The sequence below is a fragment of the Microtus pennsylvanicus genome, chromosome 17 (genome assembly GCF_037038515.1).
Source record: "Microtus pennsylvanicus isolate mMicPen1 chromosome 17, mMicPen1.hap1, whole genome shotgun sequence".
Classification (NCBI taxonomy): Eukaryota; Metazoa; Chordata; class Mammalia; order Rodentia; family Cricetidae; genus Microtus; species Microtus pennsylvanicus.
The window spans coordinates 20560133-20584096 of NC_134595.1; the positions used below are offsets into that span (position 1 = coordinate 20560133).

General features: G+C 35.9%; 1 pseudogene; it reads left to right on the forward strand.

Moving 5' to 3' along the window:
* LOC142837191 (peptidyl-prolyl cis-trans isomerase D pseudogene) overlaps positions 1-23297 on the forward strand; it is a 144563-nt pseudogene extending 121266 nt beyond the window's left edge.
* The last annotated feature ends 667 nt before the right edge of the window (positions 23298-23964 follow it).

Below are 23964 nucleotides of genomic sequence, written 5' to 3' on the forward strand. Positions count from 1 at the left end.
CACCTCAAATAATAAAGGCTACGTGTAACAACTCTATAGCCAGTATCTTGTTACATGCAGACAAACAAAATATTCCTACTAAAATTGGCAACAAGATATGTATGTGGCCTTTATTCCTCTTTTATCGATTATAATGTTTGAAGTCATCAGTAGAGAAATGAGGCCAGAGAGAACACAGAAGGGATGCAAAGAGGAAAAGAGTAAGAATCTAGAGTCTTCTTATTTTTAGAAGATCTGAGTCCATACGTAAGAGACTATAAATACTCCATCAGAAATTCCCAGAACTCATATTTTCAGCAAAGTGACAGATAACAAAACTAACACTGAGAATTCAGTAGCCTCACTATATACCAATGATACAAGTGCTGAAAATAAAATTGGGGAAAGAATACTATTCATAATACACACAGACACACACACACACACACACACACACACACACACACACACACACACACACACTTACTTCCTGGAAAGAAAAACCTAACTAAGGAAATAAAAGCGTCTGCAATTAATGTTTTAAAAAACAAAAGTAAGAAGATGAGGAACACTCTAGAAGATGGAAAAACCTCTTAATATCATGGATCAGAAGAATTAAAATTTTGAAAATATACATGCTACCTAAAGCAAACTATAGTCTCAGTAGAATTCCAACAAAAAATTCAGTCATTTTTCAAAAACAGAGAAGAAAAAATAATTGATATTGAGTTAACAAATTTTCCAATTTGGTAAAACAATCCTGAGAACACACAATTATTATGGGAAATATCATAATATCTGATTTCTAATTACATTACACATCATATTAATAAGGTCAGCATGCTACTGACATGAAACAGAAGGCATATGAGAGATTAGAAGGTAGAAGGTAGGTTAACAAAAGTAGTGAATTATAAAGTATCTTCTAGAAACACAATACTATGTAAGGTTATTTTTACAACATAATTATAGAAACAAATAAGTTTGAACAGAAGTACTGTACATGAATGGATAGCACTGTCCATCAGAAATGTCTCATAGGCCACTCAAACAACACAAACTGTTACTATTGCTTTTCGTTGCTCACTATAACTAGGTGACTAGAATCTGTTAACATAGATATCACATATTCTTTACACTATAGAACAATCATCCTCATACTGACTTTGAAACTTCCTCCTTGCCTTCTAATTCTAGCTAATCGGGAGAAAAGACATGTTAAACTCATTGTCTTTTATGGAAAATGCTATTTTCCAATGAATTGCTATTGTAAGACACACTGATTTGTGAGTAAATTCTTTTGCCCAAAACAACAGCAAACAGAAGTAAAAAATAGTAATTCCTGCTTGAACCATAACACACACTCTTTCTGAAAGCCTGTTTTAAGAATTATGCCTCTAAAAAGATTGTTAATGGAATTATGCATCACTTTATAATTAACCAAACCTACAACAAATTAAAGTGCTGGTTGTGAAGGCAAAATAACACTAATCTATAATTATAATCAAGAATAGCATTAACTGAAAACCTTAGCCAGCTCAACACAAATTTTTTATGGAAAGTAAATGCCACAGGAGAGTTAACTTGAATCTAAAGCAAACCAAACCATCTAAATGTACTCACAGGCTTGCTCAATTCAGATAGATTATTATTATTTATTTTGAATAATTTCTAACTGTTTTCACATAAGCCAAAATTATATGGTATTTGTTTTCATGTTTTGCACATGTCAAAAATAACTTGACCGTCGATATAGTTAACCACCATTTGCGAGAACCCTTATTCTCTTCCATAAAAACCACTTTTAAAGAATAAAAGAAATTCCTTAATGCCAGGTTTCCCACTAACCCTATAACAACTCCCTCTATCAAAATATCTCTTTCATTGCTCTCCCTCTTTCCTTCCTCCAGCTAGACCTTCTCAACCCCTCGTGTTCCCTTCCACTCTTCCCTTTTCTTTCCCCAATCCCCTTACACTCTCCTCATTCCCTCCATGCTCCCAATTTATCCAGGAGATCTTATCTATTTCCCCTTTCCAGGGGATCCATATATGCCTCTCTTAGGGTCCACCTTGTTTCCTGGCTTCTCTGGGGTTCACAAAGAGGACCCCAGCTATGATTCTAAGCAATTTTTGACAGGATGCTTTTACTGCCCATCCCCTGTAGTCAGATTGATGACTCCTTTAATTGTTATTATAGAACCTTAATCCAGCGACTGATGGAAGCATATGCAGAGATTCACAGCTAAGCATTGGGCCAAGCTCCTAGAGTCCATTTATAGTGAGGAAGGAGTATCAGAGGTGTCAAGATATAATGGGGAAAACCACAGAAATAGTTGACCTGAGCTAGTGCAAGTCCATTGACTCTGGACTCAACAGGCTCATACTAGGCCCTTTGAATGAGGATGACAGTTGTATAACTTAGGTAGTTTGTGAGGCCACTGGCAGTGGAACCAGTATTTATTGCCAGTGGATGAACTAGCTTCTTGGAGACCATTCCCTTTAGAGGGACAGCTTGTTCAGCCTAGATACACAGTGGGAGGATTCTTGGTTCTGCCTCAAAGTGATGTGTCAGACTTTGTTAACTCCCTATTGGAGGCCCCACCTTTCCTGAGGTGTACATGGGGGTGGAGTTGGGGAAGTGGGAGGAGTGGGAGGAGAGAATCATGCAAAAGAACTGGGATTAGTATGTAAAATAAAAAGGATTGTTTAAAAAACAAATAACAGAACAAATAAAGAAAAAAATCACTAGTATGTTCTAACATTCCCCACACACTCCTAAACAAATCAAGACATGTCCATAAAACCAAACAATATCCTTATAAAGCCACAATACCAAGAGATTTGGGTACTTTTGATGTGGGATTCCCTTCTGTATGCTGTGTATATATTTTACTACCATTGGTTAATAAAGAAACTGGTTTGCTTATGGCAGGGCAGAATAAATCAAGGCAGGAAATCTAAAGAGAGATATTTAGAGAGAGTAGGTGAAGTCAGAGAGATGCCATGTAGCTACAGAAGGAGGAGGAATGTTACTTGTAGACTACAGCTTTGTGGTGATACACAGATTAATAGAAATGAGTTAATTAAAAATATAAGAGCTAGCTAGGAATACACCTAAGCTATTGGACAAACAGTGTTGTAATTAATATAGGTTCTGTGTGATTATTCAAGTCTGGGAATCTAGAAAATCAATGAGCAGTATCCAATTGCAAAATGGCACCCATCATCAGGAATGAATGTACATAAGACCTAACAAAACTTTAAAAGAAATAAAGAGGACTTCTATATCCACAAGAATAGGAGTCAAGTGTAGCTTCTTGGTAGCTACACTTTTTTTTTTCTTCTTCAGATAGGCTCTGTTTGCTGACCAAAGCAGAGATGGAGGTTCTTTAAGAGATGACTTCCTGGTTCATGCTAACAGAACCAACTTTTTGGTAGTCTTGCTACTGAGAAGTTAAATGACATTTGTAGGCAGAGTCCTTCTAGTACATAGACCCCTGTGCCCCTGGAGCTTGGGTGGATAGCACTGACCATACCTCTACCATGTTGGACCGGCCAGAGTCAAAGGGCAAAGCAACCTTTTCTTAGCCATACCCCTTGACATTTTACAAAATGCTCCTGGTGAGAAAAGGATTACAGATACACAATGAAGACATATTCAGACAAAAATGAAAACTTCTAAATGGGTCACAGTGTTGGACAAATGTACATGAATTTAGGAGAGAGAGAAGAAAGAGTATAGACAGTCATAGATTATAGGGGCAAAGATAATCGAATAAATATTGAGTAAAAAATAAGCTGCATAATATGGGAAATACACAGAGAGTCTGGATTATGTATATTGTTGTGCTTTCTTTGAATTTTTTGACTGTGAATGAGCTAACTATAGAGACTTCACTGTACGAGCTGCTAAGCTAAACCAGCATAGATATTATAAAGTTATCTTGATTTCAAAATTTGCGTCTAAGGACATGTTACTTTGGAAAAGTGTTTCTGCTATTTTTTTACACAGAGGATGAGAACCTGTGGATTCCTACCAGGCAAATGTTTGATGAAACAACGCCCCCCCCCCCAAAGTCTCTGTGAAGCCTAAAATACTTTGCACAAAAATGGTGCCGGAGAATTGGCTGTATTCTGTCAATCATGTATTTTAATAAAACACTGATTGGCCAGGCAGGAAATATAGGCAGATCAACCAGACAGGAAGTAGACGCAGGGTGATGAGAACAGGAAAATGCTGGAAAGGAGGAAGCCCATTCCTCCCATTCCTGCCCAGACTTTGAAGAAGCAACATGTGATCTGCCCTGCTGTGAAAGGTACTGAGCCACATGGTAAACATAGATAAGGATAATGGATTAATATAAGTGATAAGAGCTAAAAAGAAGCCTGAGCTAATTGGACTATCAGTTTATAATTAATGCAGACTTTTTCTGTGATTTTCTTTGGGGCTTGCTGGCTGTGGGGTACTGGGCAGGATGGAAATCCCTACGAGCTGGCCCTCATGTTACAAACAAACAGCAAGAAGCAGTTGGGAGAAAACAATGCCCAAATTCCAAACATAATTGTTTATAAATATTTATTTTCATTTAAAGGGGAATATAATATAGAGATGGATACTTTGCTTGGATACAGAATTTGGTGTATTGATACAGATTTAAAGTTGATTATGTTACACTGTGTATATGTATTTCTGCTTTTGTTTAAGGTATTTACTTGAAAATGAGATAATTTTCGACAAAGGAGCTAAAATTATACAATGGAAGAAAAAAAAGCATCTTTAACAAATGGTGCTGGCATAACTATAAAAGAATGGAAATGGATCCATATCTATCACCATGCACAAAACTCAAGTCCAAATGGATTAAAGACCTCAATATAAATCTGATCACACTAAACCTGATAGAAGACAAAGTGGGAAGTAGCTTGAGGTACATGTGCACAGGAGATCACTTCCTACATATAACCTCAGTAGCACATTAATAAGAGCAACAATGAATAAATGGGACTTCCTGAAACTGAGAAGCTTCTGTAATGCAAAGGACACTGCCACTAAGACAAAAAGGCAACCTACTGAATGAGAGAAGATGTTCACCAACCCCGCATCAGACAAAGGGCTGATCTCCAAAATATATAAAGAACTCAAGAAACTAGTTAAAAACATTAAAACTCTAGTTAACCCAATTAAAAAGTAGGGTACTGAACTTAACAGAGAATTCTCAACAGAAGAAGTTCAAATGACCAAAAGACACTTAAGGTCATGCTCAACTTCCTTAGTGATCAGGGAAATGCAAATCAAAACAACTTTGAGATACCATCTTACACGTGTCGTAATGACTAAAATAAAAAAAAAACACTAATGAAAAGTTTTAAAAAGCATTTTACATACTTATAGTATATTTGGAGCAGCCATATGATATCTTTCATAACTGAAGAAATACTATTTATTCCCTCTATTTATGAAATGTTTGGTAGCAAACAAACATATTAAGGATGGTACCTTACTCCAGATAAGCCCAAATGATGTTCAAACATGATAAGTTGATTACAAAAGTGTTACTAGCCATCGACCCCACAAATGAGGATTAAAGAAAAGAAATATATTAACTTTCACACTGTTCTTCTTTTTAAAAAGTCAATATCTCTGAAATATTTAAGAAATCTGACACCTTCATGTTATTAAGAGACTTACTCAAGTTCACTAAAAATATAAGAGTGGTGTGGCATTCAAAAATAGTTCATAATTTTATTTTACCACCCAATAACTTACTTTTCTTGTATTTCTCTCCAAGTTAAATCTTTTCTTGTCTATCTATACACACATCTTCCTATCTATAAAACATTGCAAAGAAAATTAGAGATGACAAGAATGACTTTTATTCGTTTTATTATCTATAGTTTTGAAAGCAAAAGTTGTTTAATAAATCAATAAATAGATTTTTCCATTGAATCATATTGCAGTTTTAAAGATTACTGCAGGACTAAACTGTGTTGAACAATAACACATATTTAGAGTTGGAAGGTGAGAATATTAATGGTTTGATTGTTGTGGGAGAACTTTGGAATTAACTTCAGAGGCTGGATAGGTTTGAAAATCCCCAAGCAATTTTGTCAAATCTTAACTGAGCTAAGTTCCTTGACTATACTTGAAAAATCATTAATTTGAAAGCAAATGTTTGTTTTTGGTCTGATGTTAGAAGAGGCAATAGAAATAAAATTTTATATGCTCATTCGTTACATAAACCGAGCCCAATATGATTGCTATTTTACCATTTATTTCAGAAATTAAGTATGCCGTATTTATGGATCCTCCTCTTGGAAAGTTCCTACTCTTATTCTTGTAAGAAGTTTTAGTGTACTCCCAATAGATCAGCTCCACGGAGCTCACCAAGGCCAGCTGAACTGTGACTGAAAAAGCATGGGATAAAACTGGACTCTCTGAACATTGCGAACAATGAGAGCTGATGAGACGCCAAGGACAATGGCAAGGGGTTTTGATCCTACGTAATGTGCTGGCTTTGTGGGAGCCTAGCCAGTTTGGATGTTCACCTTCCTAGATATGGACGGAGGGGGGAGGACATAGGACTTTCCACAGGGCAGGGAACCCTGACTGCTCTTTGGACTGGAGAGGGAGGGGGAAAGGAGTGGGGGGAGGGTAGAAGGGTGGGAGGAGGGGAAGAAGGGTGGGAGGAGGGGGAGGGAAATGAGAGGCTGGGAGGAGGTGGAAACTTGTTTTTTTTCCTCATTTTCTCAATAAAAAAAAGATTATAAAAAAAAAGGAGTTTTAGTGTAAATTCTCTATAACCTAGAGATCTTGTATCTAATGACTGAAAATACTCTGTAGAGAATGCAAAGATACATTCAATGTTCTCTGTATATATTACTTAGACTTCTTAACTCATACTACCTCTCTTTTCCATGGAGACTATTTTTTCTGTTGTTACCTTTCCTCAGTAGCCTGTAGTACTTTCCCCAGTCCACTTTGGAAGATCTTTATGTTGTCCTGTTTGAGCCTGTATTTAGTCACGTAATGCTGTTGAGACTTTATGGGTGTAGCATCTGACCTCAGGAGATACACTGTTACAGAAAATGTCCTCATCCTCTGTCTTTCTGCTTCCTCTCCCACAATGTTTCCTGATTCTTAGGTGCTGGAGTCTTAGGAAATACAGCGATATGGCAGGGCTCCACAGCTTTTCAGTTTGATTGGTTGTGATTTTTTTCTGTAGTGGTTCTCTGACTGTTGCAAGGATGTATATCTTTGAAGAGAGGAGAAGACTATACCTTGGGTATAAGGACAAATATTTATATTGTTAGGAACAATGCTGGTTCATAAATTAATGGCTGTAGATGCTCCTTCAATAACCAAGATTTCACTAACACTGAGTAGTTAGTTACATAGATTTCCAGTACCAGCCATGATTTTCATATTGTTGGGCAGGTCTTAAGTTGATTGGAAAGCAGTTGGCTATATCCAAGGCGTGTGTGCTATTACTCATCTGAGAGTTGCCGTGCCTTAATGCTATTGATGTCAGTCATAAGTATCATAGTTGGGAGGGACTATTGGTTGCCTCCCTTCTTTGGAAATTTGCATGGTGCCTTCTGGTACAATATCTAGTCATCATGGGGGGCGGGGAATTTAGGTCAGTTCCAGTTCAGGGTCCTCTGGTCTCTGTTTTAGGGATTTAATGATAATGATTTACCTTCCACCCCCAAAGGACAATTAAGGACAATAGCAGTAGCTGCTTACATGGATTTCTTGGCAGCCTTTGCCAACAACTCCAAAGAGGAAGTTGTTATTTCAGACTTTTTGAGGTGATCTTTGGCTCCCAGAAGAGCTACTATCAGCTCAGTGAGAAAGGTTCATTTAAACTATATGTACGTATTTCTATATAGACTTATATGTATTATAGGCTTTTAAAAGCAAATGGTTAATATTATGTTTCCTTAAGACTTCTTCAGACATCTTTACTGGTATTCCGTTTTCTTCCTTTCTTCTTTTGTATTTACTTGTCTCCTACTCCAGAGAATCTCCATTTTTCATTTCTCTAAGCAAATCACTTGCAACTTGCTATTCTCCCACATATGGGTCCCCAAAGACTCTAGCCTGGAAACACCCAATTTTCTACTTTCCTAGTTTCTGCAGTTACTATAGACTATGTACTCATATTTGAAGATTTGAAGCTAGGAATCTCTAGTAAGTGAAATCATACTACGTTCATATTTTTTTATCTAGCTCTCCAATCAATATGACCCTTTCTAGTGCCACCATTTTTTGTAAATTTAATGATTTCATTTTCTTTACAGGTTAATACTACTATATATGTACCACATTTTTATTATCCATTCATCATCTGGTTTTAATTCCTAGGTATTGTGAATAGAGCAGCAATTAACATAGGTGAGCAAGTATCGGTGGAAAGGATGTCTCATTCTTTGAGCATATTCCAAGAAGCTGGGTAATGTGGTATAATTATATTAGCATTTCTAGAATTTCTAGAATTCTTTATCCTGTGTTTGTTAGTGACAGCACCAATTTGTAATCCCACAAAGAGTAAGCGTATATTTCTTTTTCTCTGCATCAATTCCTTCATTAGTTGTAGGTTTGTCTGTTTACCTTTGCACACTGACTTGGGTAAGATAAAATCTCAATGCCTGGTAGAATTATGATGTGAGTCCATTTACTTTGAACATTTTTTTAAGCTAGCAAGCTTTATAATTTTCTTTCAATCGTCTCTTTTATTATGCATCTGTTTAAGTTGTTTGCTTCATTTTGTACACCTGGCTTAATCTAGAAAACCCACCTTTTCTTTTAAGTTATAATTTACTGGAAATCAGTCCGAACACACTGAACCTGATAGAAGAGAAAGTGGGAAGAACACATGGGCACAGGAGATCACTTCCTACATATAACCCCAGCAGCACAGACATTAAGGACCTCATTGAATTAATGGGACCTCCTGAGACTGAGAAGCTTTTGTAAAGCAAAGGACACTGTCGCTAAGACACAAAGGCAACCCACTGACTGGGAGAAGATCTTCACCAACCCCGCAACTGACAAAGTTCTGATCTCCAAAATATAAAAAGATCTCAAGAAACTAGACCGTAAAAGGCTAATCAATCCAATTATAAAATGGGGCACTGAGCTGAACAGAGAATTCTCAACAGAAGAAGTTCAAATGGCCAAAAGACACTTAAGGTCATGCTCAACTTCCTTAGCGATCAGGGAAATGCAAATCAAGACAACTTTAAGATACCTTCTTACACCCGTCAGAATGGCTAAAATAAAAAACACCAATGATAGCCTTTGCTGGAGAGGTTGTGGAGTAAGAAGTACACTCATCCATTGCTGGTGGGAATGCAAACTTGTGCAACCACTTTGGAAAGCAGTGTGGCCGTTTCTCAGGAAATTCGGGATCAACTTACCCCTGGACCCAGCAATACCACTCTTGGGAATATACCCAAGAGAGGCCTTATCATACAACAAAAGTATGTTCATAGCAGCATTGTTTGTAATAGCCAGAACCTGGAAACAACCTAGATGCCCTTCAATGGAAGAATGGATGAAGAAAGTATGGAATATATACAAATTAGAGTACTACTCAGCAGTAAAAAACAAGGGCTTCTTGAATTTTGCATGCAAATGGATGGAAATAAAAAACACTATCCTGAGTGAGGTAAGCCAGACCCAAAAAGAGGAGCATGGGATGTACTCACTCATATTTGGTTTCTAGCCATAAACAAAGGACATTGAGCCTATAATTAGTGATCCTAGAGAAGCTAAATAAGGAGAACCCAAAGAAAAACATATAGGCATCCTCCTGAATATTAACCTTCATCAGGCGATGAAAGAGACAGAGACAGAGACCCACATTGGAGCACCAGACATACATCTCAAGGTCCAAATCAGGAGCAGAAGGAGAGAGAACACGAACAAGGAACTCAGGACCGCAAGGGGTGCACCCACACACTGAGACAATGGGGATGTTCTATTGGGAACTCACCAAGGCCAGCTGGATTGGGATTGATGGAGCATGTGATCAAACCGGACTCTCTGAATGTGGCGGACAATGAGGGCTGGTGAGAAGCCAAGGACAATGGCACTGGGTTCTGATCCTACTGCATGTACTGGCTTTGTGGGAGCCTAGGCAGTTTGGATGCTCAACTTACTAGACCTGGATGGAGGTGGGGGTTCCTTGGACTTCCCACAGGGCAGGGAACCCTGATTGCTCTTCGCGCTGAGGAGGAGGGGCGACTTAATTGGAGGAGGGGGAGGGAAATGCGAGGTGGTGGCGGGGAAGAGACAGAAATCTTTAATAAATAAATAAATTAAATGAAAAAAGAAAAAAAATTACTGGAATACAGGTTTTGGAAGTATTGCCTCAGATAATGTGAATTCCTTTGGTATCTATTATAATGTTTTCCTCTTTATTTATGATTCTGCTAATTGGTCTTTTTATATTGCTTAGTTGGGCCAAGAGTTTCTTACTCTTCTTTATTTTCTAAACAAACTAGCTCTTACATTTATCAATTCTTTGCATTGTATTTTTGTTTCTATTTTATTGATTTCTGTTTAGACTTTTTTTCATTGACTAATTTCAGAATTGGTAATTTCATGTTATCCAAGTTTTTGAGTTGCATCATTAAACCATTTATTTATGCTTTCTCTGATTTTTTTAAATATATGCACTTAGATCTATAAATTTCCCTTATAGGACTCTTTTCAATGTGCCGTAGATTTTTTTTTTATTAGTTTCAGGGAGATCGTTTTTAAATTTCTCGATGTTTTTTCATCCTTTCCTCACTCAGTAATTAGTTGTTGAATCTCCACGAGTTTGATTATTCCTTAGAAATGTTTTGTTGCCAATTTTAAATGTATCACACTGTGGTCATGTAAAATGTATGCAGTGGTTTCAACCTTTTTTTAATTTGTAAAAATTTATTTTCTTTCCCAATATGTGGTGTAATATATCTTCTAAAAACTGCTGAGTAGAACATATATTCTTTGGTGACAGGATAGAATATTCTGTAGAAATCTGTGGAGTGCATTTCAATTATAAATCAAATAATTCTCATGTTTCTCTATTTTTGTCTAGGTGATTTCTGTTTGTGATAATGAAATTATTTTCTGTTAGTAGATTGAAATAAATCTGTGTCTTTCAGTAGATGTTACCCTACTGTTTCCTCATATTATCTCTAAAATCATTGAATTCTTTAGTTTAAGATTGTCCTGTTATCTTGTGACCTGGAGTTAATATATGTAATTCTTATCAACACAGCAGTCTACAGGAATGGAAGCTTTTATAAGGGAAGATACTAGATTGTCTTTCACGTTGTTTTTATTTTTAATGAGATGTGGGCATTCAGACTTCTTTTAGTTCTGAGTTTGATGTGAACAGAGTAAAGATGTTGGTTAGAGCTAGGAAATAGCTTGGGGCAAGTGGTCCCAGGTGAACAGAAGAGACATCTAAAATGTACTTCCTGATCTAATCGTGGAGTTTGGATAAAGATTTGGCTTGTTGGAAAGATTAGATAAGGTATGGGAAAGTCCTTGAGAGATAGAAAAGGAACTTTCTGGCCCAAACTTAGTGTCATACAGGCAAGGAAATTCTTACTACTCTTTTGCACTAGTCCAGAACCCAGATTAGAACTGAAAGTTTACAGAAAGCATTTGGACCAGAGGTCACAGAAATTCACCTTATTGGCCCTGGAGGAGGATATAGGAACTTTGGGTACCAAGCGAGGTAGTTGGAAGCTACACAGAAGGGTCCTGTGAGTACTTAATGCTAGAGTGGATTCTTCTGGATGAATAGAGCTTGGCTTTGTGTAGGAGGAGGTTGTCAGACTTGACTGGGCATTGATTGTGAGACTCAGGGTGGATAAGGCAGGTTATGGTAAGAAGGGGTAGGTGGCCATGTGTACTTACTTAGTTAGATGCTGTAGACTGATGTTGGATGTCTGGGTACCTGGGGGATGGTTGAAAAGGACACATAAAAGAATTTTGGGTTTTGCAAGTAGGGCAGATTCTGGCAGAAGACTACAGGTGGACCGTGGCAAAAGTGTGGTGCTTGAAGTAGACCAGGATACAAGTTGTGGGACCTAGACTAGATACTAGAGGACTATGTTAGTGATCTGGGTACTAAGTCAGTCTCTTTCCTTTTGCTGTGTATATTTTCCCTTTGCAATCACAGAGACTCTTTTGCTTAAAATAAATAGCTGTAAGTCTAGATCCAATATTTAAAAAGTTACTTTAATTATTTCATGAAATAATACCAAATATGAGAGATGCAATAATGAGCATATATATATATATATATTCTCAGACATTTCTTTGTCAATTCACTTTAATATATTTTTCAAAAATAGTTTGAGGATCACTGACATTGGGATATGGACCTCACACTCATTGTCTTGCTATATTACATCAAAATCCAATGTACAACTTTTCTGACAGCATTGATAATGCTTATTCCCTTAGTAAATCAATAAACATATTAATGGTTGGATTTGCATATGATGAATCTTAAACTTCAAAATGAGTTATTGGATGGAGAGATGGTTCAGAGATTAAGAGCACTTGCTGCTCTTCCAGAGGTCCTTAGTTCAATTCACAGCAACCACATGGTGGCTCACAACCATCTATACTTAGCTCTGGTGCCCTCCTTTGTCATGCAGGCAGACATGCAGGCCAAACACTATGCACATAATGAATTCTTAGATGAAATACACATCTTGAAAAATAAAATTCATTAAATCCATCCTTTAATTTCAAGACTAAAACTGTTTTCAGTTAATATGCTTATTTCAAAGAATTCAAATTGAATTAAAGCAGAATAATACTTGTTACTGAAAATACCATTTGCAATATTTTTGATTTATTTTTTGTCACAATTTGGTTTTGTGATATTATGATAAAGCACCATAAACAATAAGCGACTTTGGGAAGAAAATGGTTTATCTCTGTTTAGTTTCATTTCAACGTACATCGTCAAAGGAAATAAAGTCAGTGACTCAAGCAGGGTATGAAATTAGAAGCAGAATGTGATGCTAAGGCCATGTAGAACTGTTTACTGCCTTCTCTAACTCGTTTCTTATATACCCTAGAGCCATATGCTCAAGAATGGCACTATCTACAGTATTCTGGGACCTCCTCCATCAATTACTAATTAAGAAAATTCCCTATATACTTTCCTATAGGCACATATTGTAGAGGCATAGTCTTAATTGAGAGTAACTTTCCCCAACTAATTCTAACTTGTGTCAAATTGACAATAAGGTAACATAGACTCCATTTTTGTTTTGCAAGTTCACTCATGGGAGCCTGGACCCCTTTTATGGGCAGACATGCATACTTTGTCTTCCAGATACTACCTCATGAAGCCCTTTAAATAAAAGACTTCTTTCTTACTGATATTCATTTGTCCCAGGTTTCTATCATGTCCTATTTGCATTTTTGATGTTTCTCCTTTTCTTTCTGCATTTGTCTTCTCCCCATCAATGTACAGATGAATACAGCCACATTATTGAAATGTCTCAATATTATTTGACATTTTTTTCTGATAAAATTTAATGTTAACTATCAGATTCTTCACAAATCCTACAATAACAATTTCTCTCTATCTCTTTTTCTCTAGTATATATACATATATATGTATATGTATAATTTGAGTGTTTTAGAATTCCAACTCTTCCCATTATATATTTTTTCTGACTGTTAGGGTTGAAAACATCTTTAATTGAGAATTACAAATAATAAATGTAAAAATATTTTATTTAATTACTAGAAATAGAATTATATTATACATGTTTCCATAAGTGTTGTATAATTTATAAAAGAAAGATACTTTTTAATATTAATTTAATAATAAGATAGTATATACTTTACAAATTCTTACTATTCATTAAAAAAGATTCTTGGATCCTTCCACATACTTCTAGAATTGATTTTTTTGGATATATTTTTCGGTTGTCATATATGACGGAAGCCTGAACACACAGAAATATAAAATAATGAAAAAAATAATAGTTTCAAATCATCTTAAAATCTATTTGGTATTAAGACAAATAATATATGTAATAGAATATCACAGGTTAAATATTATAAGAAGTCTAAAAAAATCTATTAAGTGATTTTTCACATGTTGTTATCTTAAAATTGGTAGACCTATCTTTAAGTAAGTTTTAATATTTTAATGCAAATTACACAATTTTTTAATATTGTAGCATTCTGTTATACATTTTTTCTGATTTTTTATATTTTATATAAATATAAAAGTAAATGACAGATAAATTCTTCTAAAAATTGCAGTAGTTTGTTGGTTAAGGCTACTTCACAAGTCAGGCCATGTCTTGCTACCTTAGTCCTCTTATCTGCATTAAAATGACACGGATATCTTTGTAACATTTTTGTCATGAAACTTCCTTCCTTTAAAGAAAGTTCCCTTAAAATACTAGATTTCCCACATGCCATCTGTCAAAATACAGTTGGCATCCTGTGAGAAAATGGAGGCTAAGTTTGAAAATCAATCCTGGGATTTCTCTTCGACATACGACCAAAACTCTGCAGTGACATATATGTAGGTAGGTCCTAGATATTTTTTTCATATAAAAATTTTCAAAACACATGATTGAACTCTAATGTCAGGAAGAAATTAAAAGCACAGCAAACCAACTTACAAAACTGGCACATTTCACTTTGCTGTTTCAACAAAATTTTCAGTTTTGCAAATCTCTGTTGCAAGGGACAATGACTGAACAATGTAAAACAAGGTACCTGAACACAGCCTCAAAGTAGGAGAGTATGTTGTCATGTCTGTGTCTGATCAAACAGAAAACAGTTTCTGGAAGCCTTTCTGTGTTCACAGTGAAGACCCTTCCCACAAGGACTTTCTGAATTTGGACTACAACAAAGACATTTGTGTCTCAGGTGACTAGACTTTTAAGCGCGACTTCTTGCTCATCATCACCAGAGTGAAGAATTTCTAATGTTTCCTAAGACTATCAACTCCTGGAAGTTAGGGATCACAGTTTTCCATCTCGAGATTTCCCCAAATCTTTAAATATCATGTTCTAAACTTAAATGTAATTAGGCTGAACTGACTGTAAAAACTGAAGTTTCATGAACATGGAAACTTTTCTATTTTCAATCCCTAAGGGAAATTATTATTTAATTAAGATATAAACTATTATTGTTGTAAGGAAAACTATAAAAATATATGAAATGTATTTTCTACTACATCTTATCTAAGATTAGAGTGGGTTTCATTGTTACACCAACGTTATATAGATATTAAGCATCCACAACTTAATATTCATTCAAGTGTCAACTTCAGGGATATACAGACATATTCTGTTGCTTTTTGAGAATCATTTTATTTGAGTTTAGTTTTAGAATAAATTAAATATTGTTTGTAGTGATGTCTTGTTATTTAGGTTTTTGTTATAGCCTGTAGGTTAGTTGTTAATACTTTAACCCAAGAAATCAAGAGAATAAATTGTCATGATTTCAGTCTCACTGTGTTCAATGTCTATCTGCATTACAATAGAAGAAACTGAATTAGGCCATATTTCCAGAGTTAGTAAAGAGACAATTTTTCCTTATTAATATGAGTGTAAAAGTTACTATGAATTATCATAGATGGTTAGATATGCAAAATTAATCATAAATAATATTATTACCAAAGTATAAATATCAAGTGACATTCTTGCATATTATACACATTTTTCTAGTATTTACTATAGTTAATTCACATGGGGCTTTATTCAAATTCATAGATAGTCAACCTTGAGGTCAAAATTGCTATAGATTGATTGAACAGGTTCAGATTCAGTCCTCCTGAGGTTGGTGTTTATAACAAAACTGTGTCTTTATTTTAGGAAAAGTGTTTGTTAATTTATTCCATCCAGTCAAGGTCAGGAAGTAACAAAGTTACACTTGTACAGAAAGAGAACAACTAAGGGATTCACATACAGGAAGTCCAGAGGACTGATAAACTCACATTTCATTTCATGGAGTTTTTATAGAGACTCACTGCATTGCTTGGAAAGGAAACTTCTTAAGTCTCACAACAGGATTTAGATTGTCAAGTTCCAACCCTAGCCGTGTTTAACTGACTTTCTGCTCTCATTGCTAAACTTTATGACAGTATATCAGATTAGAATGGATGGAAGCTTCCTTTTCAGCAGGATAAATGCAATCAGTTTAATGAAATATTCCAAGAAACAAGAAGGAGATATAAGAAATCATTTGCTCATTATGCTAATTTAAAAGGGTATTTAAGGCCTTTGAAAACAAAACTGATTAAAGCGTATCATTTGCCTACTTAAGGGTGTGGAGCACGGAATTCTACCTAGCATAATATATAAGCCATGTATGTTGACTGATGGTGAAACAAACATAATTTTTTGAATGTGGTAACCATGTTTCCTTTGTTTTTAACCTATGGTGATTTACAATGTTAACTTCATACAGAAAGTATCAATTGAAGGAGGGGCACTCACTTATCAAGACGGATAGAAGCTTTGCCTTTGTGACTTTCTGTTGTACAAACAAATGAGGATAATCTTAATGACTTCTTTTTAATGGACTGTATAAGTCCAATTGCAAAAATATGTATAATATAAAAATGCTGGCTGGATAACAGAGAAAACGGATCTTTTGTTGTTTTCTTTCCCCCCTACTTTTCCCAATTAGTCTCCCAGAAGGAGCTCACGGGATGTAAGAATTTCATCATTGTTCAGTAGTGCTTTGGGATCCATTCCTATCTGTGGGGAGAGTGGGCGCTGTCTGTTCTTCATGATCATGTGGGGTACATTCACAAAGATCCCATTGCACTGGAGAAGGTATGTGAAATTAAAACTGAAGATGCCAAAATAAAAATAAAGAGAACATTTAGTTATGATGGAGTTATAGAACAACACGTTTCCTAAGGATTGAGAGATCAAGTGGCCAAGAAAGGCAATCAATTTTCTGTGAAATATAATGTGTCATGATAAAATAAAAAGTTTATATTTCTACACACTTTATATGATGACCTATATTTAAATTATGAATATAGTTTTGTAGAAGCTGAAAGTTTCACAATCATTTTGAAATCATAATATGTTGTAAGTGATATGAATTTAAGTAATTTCTACTGGCATTGTGTCACATTTGTTTTATAGCTTAAAATGAAAATAAAATTGTGTAAGAGGAAAAAATTGTTAAAATGTTCCTATTTGAAGCTGCTCTGCTGTGTTTAGTACTTATGCATATATAAACATATGTGTGTATACGGTTTTTCATGTTTTGCAATACGAGGAAAGTGTGTGAATAGTTTAGTACAAAGGAAGAAATACATAGATTCTATACAATTTTCAATATTTCTGCTTTGCTGGTTATCAATTCAATTTTGGAAGAGATGATTTGTATCTTAAATTCCCATACACTGCAGCAAAATATTGATACTGATAAAAGTACCAATAACTAAAGAATAGCACATTTTTTATTGATTTTATTTATATCATTGGACATGTTGAGTGTTGTTTTCCTTTGTAATATTTAAAAAAATGTGTGTGAGAGAGAAAAAGTGTGTGTGTGAGAGAGACAGAGACAGAGAGACAGAGACAGAGAGAATGATTGCAGGTGACTGAGGAAATCAGACAAGAATGTCAAATCTCTTGGATTTAGAGTTACAAGGGACTGTGATCTCTCTCAAACAAACACCGCAAACTAAATTCAGTTCTTCTTCAAGAACATTAAGAACTCTTAACTGCTGAACCATTTCTCCTGCCCCTTCCTTTGAATTGGTAGGTCCCATGATGAGTCATCAAACTCATACGAGTGCAATTTCTATTTTAAATCAGTTGCCTGCCAAAATTAAAACTTTGGGCAACCTATTTATTGTCCACATTCCTTCTAGCAAAACTAACAGTTAACATGTATCTTTTTTATACACAGTGTTATTTGGGAACCATATGCACCACAGTACATTCAGGTAACTTTCTACACAGGACCCACTTGATTGCAAATCAAAGAAATTCTGCAGCCTAGAGGTGATCAACACATTTAGTATGTGAGAGTGGTACCAAGAAGCTGATGTTTTCAAATGTGAGTTGCATTATAATTTATAAAGAATAAGACTTTGTATAAATTCGTATTTCTATATATCAACTCTACCTTCTAAAAGAATAGAGAATTAACACTCTCCACATTATTACAATGTACTTTGCAATTGATTTCTGCTCTGAAATAATATCCATATTCCACAGTTTATTATTATGGTCATTCTACTAGTTTCTATATAGTTCCTTGCATGTATAAAAATACAGCATATAGTATGAGTCGTGAAAATCAAATATTTTAAGATTTGAACCTGATCACATCTTTGCTTCATACCTCTTCCAAATATAGGGGCAAGTCAGCAGTATTTGCACCACTTGGGAGCTTGTTAGAATCTGAATATCCAAGGTGGCTCTCGGTAAGCTGTTTTGTAAGCCCCAGAGATACTTGGGATGCATAGTTTTGGGGGATCCAGGGCTCTGGGATAATTGGACTGAGGATCAGTGCTGTAGAATAATTGGGCTAATACCTTAGGATATCTCCCACATTAAGGCTGGCAGATCTTCAGTGAGAAAATGAATGTGATGCTCCTTAGCCAGGCTTCACAGATTACACCCCTCTTTGCTTTACCCAGGCTAATTGTTATAAGGCCAATCTGTTCTTTTTTTTCCAGATTATCCAATTGTAGGGCCATTACATTTATGTATCCTCAAAGGCAACCTAGTGAGCTTGCTAATTCTTATGTTTCATGATAGACTTTAAAGCAACGAGATAACCTGTGAAGATAAATTTCCTGGCAGGAGGAATCTGATACTTTTCTGTACACCTAATTGCTCAGAAAGATTAGCCAGCTTTTTCTTCTATTGGAAATAAAGATAAGGAAACCGGAGTCTACTTGCAGCTAGAAGTCCACAGGGAAATGGAAGTTATGATAATATTATGCAAAGGATGCTATCCTGACACTGTTTTGAGATCTGCATCTAAAACATATATTTTAGGTTTCACGTTGTTAATTAGTCTCTTTCATTTATAATTTGAAAGTTAATATAACAAAATCATTTTTTTCTTTTACTGTCTTTTTTGTCAGACAATAATATAATCTATCTATGGTATCGTGAAAATTTGTGATCAACTGACTTTGTTTTTGAATGATAATATCAGCTGTTTTGGTCAATATAACTATGTGTTATGATAATACTAATGCAATTTGCTATGTTGATATATCCCCATTGATATATGCAGATGAGAAGTTGCATGCTATTTTTTTCCCTTGGCTTTTCATTTTTTTCATTTTCACGTTTCACTTCCTTTCCTTCTTGTTTGAATGTTCTGAATTATTCTTGCCTTTGCTGCCTCACTGCAGATAAATACTTGGCTATCACAAGACTATTCCATACTTTGGCTAATTCTACTGTGTTTGCTTAACTGGGTGCTCAGGGACTCTTTGAAATCCTGTACCATTCCATAGTACCACAACATCCTCTTTCAGAAAACATTTGACATAAGAAAACTCAACCGAACTAAATAGGATTCTTCTTTTAATGGAAAAGTCTAGTTGATACAGAACGAATGCATCATTTAGACCACTGGAAACGAGAAATAAAAATGAATGAGGCGATGCCAGCTTAGGAGATGAAATCAGTAGTGTCTTTCCGTGGGGGTTTGATTGAGAAATGTCTCCCATAGGCTCATGTATGAACACTCGGTACCTAGTTAGTGGCAGTGTTTGGGGAGGTTACATCATGGGGAACAGGTTTCGAGGGCATAGCCTCATCCCACTTTGGGTTAGTTACCGATGCTTCCTTTCTGTGTTTGAAGGTCTGATATCACAGCTGCCTGTTCCTACCCCAATGCGTGCAGGGTGCTGCTGTTCCTCACTTCCAGGATAGGCTCTTATTCTCGAGAACACTCAGTGCAAACAAACTCTTCTTTGTTCAGGATGTATTATTATTACAAAAGAAAAGTAGTAATTCATACAGAAGTTGGTATCAGAGAGCAACCTTTTGATATGAAAACTTGGCAATGCTGTTTTGGGGAGGAACATGGAGGACTTTGAAACTTTGGACTAGATAGGAACCTGAAAGCTCTAAGCAGAGTTTAAAGGACCACCATGGTAGTAACCTAAGACAGTAGTGCTGAGAGCAAAGCAGTTGGCAGAAACCCCACTCAAGAGGTTTCAGAGGAAAATAAGAACTTTTATAGCAGTTATAGGGCTAGAGACTATTCTTGTAATGATTTGGGAAAGAATATTGCTGTTTTCTTCCTTTGTCCAAAGAACTTGCCAGAGGCTAAATTAAAATATAAGGGGCTAATTTTTGGTGGAGGAAATATGAAGCTACTACAGTGTTGATTTGTTATGGATAATGCATATTAATGTCTACATAGATAATAAGGAAACAGGCAGAAAGACATACAAAAATATATTGAGAAAAAAAAGGAGCACTAAGACATTTGATGTTAGAGCCATGGCATATGTTTCAAGAGAAGATTTGAGTCATTAAGGAGCAACTGCCTCTGCACTGGGACAAAAAGATTGCCCAGACGACAAGGTTCCACCTAGCTAAACTTCCCACTTGTAAAAAGAAAATTCCTAAGCAATTTTATGCTCCTAGAAAACAACCGCAAACAAAATGCTTCTATTAATGTGATTCAAGGGGGCAGCAGCCATCCCACATTGGCAAATGAAATTGGCAATGCTATCTGCATGGTACTGGATTTAGAGGATGGAAGGTACCATTGTGAAAGGGCTCGTGTATTCTTTCTCTGCCATGTTCAATTGCTGTTGAGGACAGGAAGCACGTGCCAGTGGAGTATGTATTGAAGGCCCCGAAAAGGCCAGATGCCCTAAGAGACCAGCAAAAAAGGTGGGAAAGAAAACTCTGAATTTCATGACAACCAAAAGATGTTGGTGATAACAGTATTCTGATATATCTACTAGGTAGATTCACATAGAGGGTGTGGAATCAGCTCGACAGAGATATTCTGCTGCAGGCAGCAAACTCAGGAGTTGGACCTTCTAAGTCCTTTAAAAGTTACTCCCAGACACTGGACATGGACCTTCAGGATTTGGAGTTTGATCTGCTGGGTTTCAGTCTTGCTTTGGTTCAGTATTTCTTCACTATGGTCTCATTCCTTTGAAATGGTAATGTATACCCTGTGCCATTAGATGCTGTAAGTATGAGATTTGCTTTTTGATTTTGCAGAAGAATTACACTTAAAAGATTGCCTTGAGTCTCAGAAGAGACTCTAAAACTTTTAAAGTGTTAAGACTAAGACTTTGGAAACATTCAAAAATGAGGAAAATGATGTTTTTTATTTTAAAATGGCCATGGGCCTATAGGTTAAGGGAGAGTAATGTTCAGTTTTGAAATAAAACTGTACACTGTAATATCGAAAATTTAGCTTGGTTCTCCATAAGTGGTAGTGTTTGGGAAGTTTATGTGTGCAGCTTAGTAAAAAGAAGTATGTCACAGAGGGCGTATTTTAGATTACATAGATGCTAACTGATCCAGATCGTTGTCCGCATTACTCTTGCCATTGAATATGTCGCCTCTCGGCTTGCTGATTCTGCAGCCAAGCCTGTTGTTTGCAGTCGTACTTCCTTGTCATGATGGACACTTGCATCTTTGGAACTTCATTTTTCCACGAGTTGTTTTGGTCATAGTGTTTTATTAGAGTAACAGAGCATTAATTAGCATACTTCCAGTGCAAACAACTGTTTTTGCTGTTCAGTGACAAGAGAGGAAAATAAAAACAAAAATTCAATAAACCTTGGTATCTAGAGAGCTAAGAGGTTGGAGAGGGAGATCCAGTGTCATTTAATGAGTACTTAGGCCTCTTACATTTTAGTTGCATGCTAGAATCTGAGAAACATCACATGAGTGGGTTTTTCCTCTTTTAATAGAATCAGTGAGGTTCTGTTCCTTTCAATGAGCATATTAGAATCAACCCAATTCAAATATTTATTTTCTTTTTTAAAGCAGACAGTTGCATTGATTGTTATAAAGTAGACTGAAGCACCTACATCCCATGTCCACTTTTCTGTTACCAATGAATTTTGAGTTTAAAATATTAAGAGTAGTTTAGGAACTATAGCAATTCTTTGAGAAGGACAGTCTTTAATTTTTTTCCTTTACTATTTTTAAGGCATCTTTAATAATCACTTTCGTTGTTAGTTGTAATCATGTTCCTTTAGAAACAAATTAGTAGTAGGGTTTGAGTCCCACCCCCCTCACTCATTAGGTACTCAGGTCCTGGCTCATAGTGGAGATGTCCCTCTCATCCCACCTGCCAAGCCCTCCAACTTCAATAAGCTACAGATCTTCTTTGACATGGATGTCAGCTGGGAGGAGGTTGGTCAAATTGTTTTAGAATTGTTTGCAAATACTGTTCCTGAAACAACAGGAAAAAAATGTTCATTGTGTACAGGAGAGAAAGACACTGGATCCATAACTGGGAAGCCATTTAAAAGGATGTCCTTTCCACCTAGTTTATTAAGAAATTTATGATTCATGGTTGGAACTTCTCAACTCAGAATGGGACTGGATGAAAAAGTATTATTGTAAAACTTTCGATGATGAAAATTTTCACCAAAAGCACAATTCGGAAGGTTTGCTGAGCAAGCAAATACAGGTTTCAATCCATGTGGTCCTCAGTTCTTTATCACAATAGCTCCAACTCTTCACATGGGTGTGAAAAAAGGTATTTGTTCAAGCAATTAAAAGGTCAGGTGAGACAAGGATGCTTGAAAATGTAGACATGAATGATGAAAACCCTGCCAATTTGTTAATTCAGTATGTAAATAGTTGAAAAATGAGAATACTATGACTAGATGAAGCAGATATAGATTTAAAAGATGCAGACAAGATTTTAATAAAAAAACTGAATACTTAAAAAGTTTAAAATACATTTTTTTAAAATCTCAGAACTGGAGGATGGGTATTAAAGACATGCAAAATTATTAAGGTATGTGGATAATTCAAAGGCTTTTGCTGAGACAAGAGATACATTCAGACTGCAACCCATATCCTTATACTGTTTACTGAGTATTGGTGTTTGTAAATTGAAGATGTCAAACTGGCAGGGAACATTTGACAGTTGTTCGGAGGCTCCTGAAATGGATCCATCAAATATCAAAGCACTATACTGCAAAGTGCAAAGAGTGCAAGAATTAAAGGAACATGATCAAGTTTTGGATGATTTTAGGAAGGCATAGTAGATGGGCCTGGCAGATAAAGCTACTTAGGAAGAACTGCTTAAAGTCAAATAAGTAATAAAAGCATAGAAAAGTTTAGAGAAGTGCAGCGTATGCAAAAATGACTGTTTAATAAAGACTAAATTTTGCTTAAGTATTACAGATTGATTATATAATAGATAATGTAAGTTACTGTCTGCATATGATATCTGATGTGTTCCTCTTGATACTTTGTCATCGTTGTTTGTGTAGAAGTACTATCATAGGTTCCTTCTTAATAAAGTATTATGAAATAAAGTGGAAGTCATTAAAAAGTGTTCTGTCCTCATTTTAACCAAGAATGTTTTCTAGCTATTCGTTAAAACCTTAAAGTCTTACCTAATTTTAGAATTTGTTGTACAGCTAGCCAGTCACAACTCTTTGTATTATTACTAGTGGGCATGGCTATGTTTCAGTAAAACTTTAGAGGACCCAACTTTGGTTCTTTTCACTTAATTTTTTTTTTTTTTTGGTTTTTCGAGACAGGGTTTCTCTGTGGCTTTGGAGCCTGTCATGGAACTAGCTCTGTAGACCAGGCTGGTCTCGAACTCACAGAGATCCGCCTGCCTCTGCCTCCCAAGTGCTGGGATTAAAGGCGTGCACCACCACCGCCCGGCCTTATCACTTAATGTTTGATAATCACGATTGCCTGTAATTCTAGCTTTAGAGGACATGACACTCTCTTCTAGACTCTGCACCCTACACACACACACACACA